The sequence below is a fragment of the Colobus angolensis genome, unplaced genomic scaffold, assembly GCF_000951035.1.
Source record: "Colobus angolensis palliatus isolate OR3802 unplaced genomic scaffold, Cang.pa_1.0 Scaffold118, whole genome shotgun sequence".
Lineage (NCBI taxonomy): Eukaryota > Metazoa > Chordata > Mammalia > Primates > Cercopithecidae > Colobus > Colobus angolensis.
Window position 1 is genome coordinate 5,645,114 of NW_012112919.1, and position 6,110 is coordinate 5,651,223.

At 39.9% G+C, this 6,110-nt stretch overlaps 1 pseudogene across 1 annotated transcript; it reads right to left on the bottom strand.

Annotated features, from left to right (window-relative positions):
• Nucleotides 1–3,610: 3,610 nt before the first annotated feature.
• LOC105527480 lies at nucleotides 3,611–4,593 on the bottom strand (annotated as a pseudogene). Its single transcript, XR_001004232.1, has one exon. The product of XR_001004232.1 is annotated as a 60S ribosomal protein L13a pseudogene (transcript).
• Nucleotides 4,594–6,110: the final 1,517 nt, after the last annotated feature.

Consider the following 6,110-nt stretch of genomic DNA (forward strand, 5'->3'; position numbering starts at 1 on the left):
TCCCACTTATAAGTGAGAACATGTAGTGTTTGGTTTTCTGTTCTTGTGCTAGTTTGCTGAGAATAATGGCTTCTAATTCCATCCATGTTTCTGCAAAGGACATAATCTCGTTCCTTTTCATGGCTGCATAGTATTCTGTGCTGTGTATGTACCACAATTTCTTTATCCACTCTATCACTGATGGTGATTTGGATTGATTCCATGTCTTTGCTATTGTGAATAGTGCTGTAATGAACATATGCATGCATCTTTATAAATGCATATAAATGTCATCTTTTGTAAAGTGTCTGTTCATGTCCTTTGCCCACTTTTTAATGGGGTTGTTTTTTCTTGGAAACTTGTTTAAGTTCCTTATAGATTCTGGATATTAGACCTCTGTCACATGCATAGATTCCAGAAATTCTCTTCCATTCTGTAGGTTGTCTGTCCTCCACTCTGATAATTTCTTTTGTTGTGCAGAAGCTTTTTAATTAGATTCCATTTGTCAATTTTTGCTTTTGTTGCAATTGCTTTTGGCATTTCTGTCATGAAATCTTTGCTAATGCCTATAACCTGAATGGTATTGCCTAGATTTTCTTCAAGGATTTTTATAGTGTTGGGTTGTACATTTAAGTTTTTAATCCATCTTGAGTTATTTTTGTATATGGTGTAAGGAAGTGTTCCAGTTTCATTTTCTGCATATGGACAGCCAGTTCTCCCAAAACCATTTATTAAACAGGGAATCCTTTATCCATTGCTTATTTTGGTCAGGTTTATTGAAGAACAGATGGCTGTAGGTGTGCAGTCTTATTTCTGGATTCTCTATTCTGTTCATTGCTCTACATATCTGTTTTGGACCAGTACTATGCTGTTTTGGTTACTATAGCCTTGTAGTATAGTTTGAAGTCAGGTAGTGTGATGCCTCCAGCTTTGTTCTTTTTGCTTAGGATTGTCTTGACTATCTGGGTTCTTTTTTTGTTCCATATAAATTTTAAAGTAGTTTTTTTTTAATTCTGCAAAGAATGGCAATGGTAGCTTAAAGGAAATAGCATTGAATCTATAAATTACTTTAGATAGTATGGCCATTTCCACAATATTGATTCTTCCTATCCATGAGGATGGAATATTTTTCCACTTGTGTCTTCTCTGATTTTCTTGAGCAGTAGTTTATAGTTCTTCTTGAAGAGGTCCTTGACTTCCCTTGTTAGCTGTATTCCTAGATATTTTATTCTCTTTGTAGCAATTGTGAATGGGAGTTCATTCATGATTTGGCTTTGTGCTTGCCTGTTGTTGGTGTATAGGAATGCTAGCATAGTTTGAATCCTGAGACTTTGCGGAAGTTGCTTATCAGCTTAAGAAACTTTGGGGTTGAGACAACAGACTTTTCTAAATATAGGATTATGCCATCTACAAACAAATATAATTTGATTTCCTCTCTTCCTATTTGAATTCACTTTCTTTCTTTCTCTTGCCCAACTGCCCTGACCAGAACTTCCAATACTATGTTGAATAGGAGTGGTGAGAGAGGGCATCCTTGTCTTATGTTGGTTTTCAAGGGGAATGCTTCCCGCTTTTGCCAAATCAGTATGGTATTGTCTGTGGGTCTGTCATATATGGCTCTTATTATTTTGAAGTATGTTCCTTCAATACCTAGTTTATTGAGAGTTTTTAACATGAAAAGATGTTAAGTTTTATTGAGGGTATTTTCTGCATCTATTGAGATAATCATGTGGCTTTTGTCTTTTGTTCTGTTTATGTGATAAATTACATTTATTGATTTGTGTCTGTTGAACCAACCTTGCATTACAGGGATGAATCCAACTTGATATATTCTGGATAAGCTTTTTGATGTATTGTTGGATTTGGTTTGCCACTATGTTATTGAGGATTTTTGCATTGATGTTCTTAGAAATACTGATCTGAAGTTTTCTCTTTTTTGTTGTTGTATCTCTGCCAGGTGTTGGTATCAGGATGATGCTGGCTTCATAAAATGAGTTAAGGAGGAGACCCTCTTTTTCAATTGTTTGGAACAGTTTCAGAAAAAAAACAGTACCAGTTCCTCTTTGTACTTCTGGGAGAATTTAACTGTAAATCCATCTGGTCCTGGGCTTTTTTTGGTTGGTAGGCTATTTATTACTGTCTCAATTTCAGAATTCATGATTGGTCTATTCAGGGATTCAATTTCTTCCCGGTTCAGTGTTGGGGGGGGTGTATATGTCCAGGAATTTATCCATTTCTTCTAGATTTTCTAGTTTATGTGGATAGAGGTGTTTATAGTATTCTCTGATGTCAACCACTTCTTATCTCCTCTGTAGCCAATGTCTACATCTCTCTTCTCTTCCCTCACCTCACATCACTCATGTGCCCTTTTTCAACAGCCTCCTGACTCCAATCCTTGCTGATATCAAAGGCTCAATCTCTTCTCCTACTTCAAACTTCTTCCTCCACTAGCTTTTGATCTGACTGAGTCTCTGAAAGAAGGGAGCCTTCACTCTTAGTACCTTTATTAATTGCCACGTTGCTTATCTATTTTTCCTCCCACACTCTGTGCTCTCTGACATCTCCAGAACCACTAGTAGTAACAAAGAGAACATGTTAGGAAGTCTTTAAGTGACCCTCAAAATATTTGATCCAAGAGATATTTCAATCTCCAGCTAGAAACTTTGAAGCAGCTGGCTTATTTTTCATTCTATCCCTTCAGTGTTCCCTCTATAGAAATACAGGTTATAGAAATAGATAACCTGAAGAAGGAAGGTGATTTTTATAGCAGTCAGAAAAGAAAAATATATAATCATTTCAAGTGGTAATAATTTCTCAAAATATAATCAAACAGAATAAGGGAATAGAGAGTAACTCAGTGGGATGGAAGGCAGTTGAATCAAACCCAAAAAAGCGCAAGTTAAGAGAGAAAGATCCAGGACTGCGTGATTACAGTCAAGCTTGATCGACACTATCTGAAGTCTGAGATAGGTGGAGATGGGTAGGAGATAGGAAACGTTGCTAATCTTGCAGGGAAAGAAATTCAGGAAGATTGCCAAGGAGATTTGCTGCCATACAGTGTTTGAGCAGGAGAGATTAGGAGATAGATTTCAGGAGTTAAAAAGAAATGTTAATTAAGTCTAATTATAGACTGCTTTCAGTATGATTTGACAGGAAAAAGAATTAGCACAAATAGGAGGGAGATAAAAGAAACAGCAGAGTCAAGCAGTTTCCCTATTTTTAATGAACTCCTATAAATTTCTGAATGAGTAAGAAACAAAACCTATAAATATGGGAACCCAGGGACAATATGGAGTGAGAGGGAATTCAGGACAGTGAGGGTTTTAATTAGACACAGCGGGAAGGGATGTAGAGCCCTGGTGAAAAGACTATAAAGGAAGGGGAGGGAAATTACTCTCTGACATCACAGGGAAGTGTTAGAAAATAGATCTGGGGAGAGTGCTCTGTGGAGAGAGAAGATGACAAATGATTTCGGTCTTGTGCGGGGCAGGGGATTAACCTTTTTTTTCTTTCTTTCTTTAAAAGCAATTTATTTCTTATTACAAAATGCAGGTGAGGAGCACGGACAATGCCTGTAACCCCTTGGTTGCACATCTTCCCAGTCTATTTCTGCTTCTAGAAATACCGTGTATACAACACCAAGCTCATGCTGTCCCCAAGCGCTTACACATTCTAACAGCTGCAGAGTACATGAGCAGGTGGAAAGTCCAACAGCTGCCCCATTCACAAGGCAGGGCCCTCCAACCCGTCTTCTGGCTCCCTTTTGCTAACAGTAACCGGTTGCTCTTCCTACTGGTCATAGATAAATGACACCTCCACAATTCTCTGAGTGCTTTCAGGCAACCTCGGGAGGCAGGGACTAAGACCCTTCCCTTGCTCCCAGCTTCCTATGTCCCAGGCTGCCTGTGGCACCTGGACCGCTGCTGCCCCTGGGTCCCGAACATTCCAGGGCAACGATGGAGGAAGGGCAGGCCACCCATGAGGATTTAACAGTCTTTATTGGACTCAGACCAGGAGTCAGTAGGTCTTGAGGACCTCTGTGTATTTGTCAGTTTTCTTCTCCACCTTCTTCTCAGCCTGTTTCCGTAGCCTCATGAGCTGTTTCTTCTTCTGGTAGTGGATCTTGGCTTTCTCTTTCCTCTTCTCCAGTGTGGCTGTCACTGCCTGGTACTTCCAGCCAACCTCCTGAGCCAGGCACCCCAGACAAGCAAACTTTCTTGTAGGCTTCAGACACACGACCTTGAGGGCAGCAGGAACCACCATCCTCTTTTTCTTGTCAGAGGGCGGTGGGATGCCGCCAAACACCCGGAGGCGGTCCAGGGCGGCCTGGCCTCCCTTGATCTCGCGTGGCAGCATGTCTCGCATGGTCTGCCAGAAGATGCGGCTGGGGGCCCGGAAGTGGTAGGGGCCTCTGGAAGTGTTGGTGTTCATCCGCTTGTGGAGGAAAGCCAGGTACTTCAACTTGCTTCTGTAGAAATTGCCAGAAATGTTGATACCTTCGCAGCATAGGACCACCACCTTCTGGACCAGCAGTACCTGTTTAGCCGCGATGGCCGCCAGGGGGCCCAGGAGATGGCCTCGACCATTGAGCACCAGGACCTGCACCTCTGCCATCTTCCGCAGCCGCCTGGGAAAGGGGAGACTAACCTTTTAAAGAGGATTAACCTCTTTTGCCTCAGTTCCTCCTCTCTACAATGGACTCTAAATACTAATCACCTCACAGGGTAGTTGTGATGATTAATGAGTTAATCCGTAAAGACCTAAAAACTGTAACTGATGCAAAGAATCTCTCCATGCATATGAGCTGTTATTATTCAATCTCATAGTTTTCCACAAATGGAAAAAAAATTATTTTTCCACAAAAATAATTATTTTGTCATAATAATTAGATATGACAAAATATTAATGATTATATAAAGTCTCATCATAAACAAGTTATTTTAATGAAAATTATATCACTTATTTTTCTCTACAATCATTTTTTCCACAGTTCATCTGGATACCAAGCAACATTTTCATATTGCACAGATGAAGAAATTAAGGTTCAAAGAGGCTTGTCCAGTTTTCACATTAGTAAATGATAAAGCCATGGCCAACCCAGAAGTTCTAAATCCAAATTCTATTGTCTTGACATTAAACTGAATTTCTAAATAAGGGAGAATTTCTTTAAAGGAGATTTCTGAATGGATCTTCACACATCCCAAAAAACTAATCATGGTTACCAACAAACTAAAGATTTTTTAAAGACAACTCAATTTCAACAAATCAGTCATGCCATCCTGTCTTTCCCTTTGCTGACAGATAAATGCAAAATGATAGTTCTTCATGTGATCACAAAATGACAGTCTAAACTCTAAGTATCACATCCACATTCAAAGTAGGAACAAAGAGGGAAAGATACCAGCTCCATCTGTTCTTTCTAACAGCAAAACAAAGTTTCCCAAAAGCTTTCACAGCACTCTTCCTTTGTATCAGGATTAGGTCACATGACCTAGTCTACCTGTGATGGACACCTCGAGCTGAGCATGTGGTCACCCTAAACAAAATCCGGGCTACCCTGGCAAGTAAGAAGAAGAAATGGACATTAGGCAAACAATTAACAGTGCTAGTTACAAATACTCCCTGAGCTGGCAGAGTAAGTCAACCCAAGCTCAATAGGAGCAGCATGTAGGAGAGCAATCCGAGAACAATCACGGACTAAGGACCAGGTTCCATTACCACTTTCCAGATGCCAGGCAATTAAACATATTCCAAGACCTGAGAATGGTGGCAGAGTTGTCCTCATTGATATTGGATATATTGCTAACACAGGCACAGAGCTATACCTAATTTTATTTGTAAAACAGGCTAATATGTTTTTTCCTTGCACCCCAAGTGTGTGGTTCCACCAACTACTACAATCTACCAACTACATTTGTCTTCTGAGTTCTCTACTGCTCTGCATCATTCTAAAAACATTAGCATTTTAAAGTAGCCTTCCACAGAACCCAGAAAAGTGACTCATCTGGAATCATCAAGTCAATCCAAAGCAGAAGCTATGAGGAAGTCAGGAACTAAAAACAGTGAGACTGATCTAAAGTTTGTGTTAGGTTGAACTACATGCAATTGCCTATTGTTAAGAATTGAGGTGT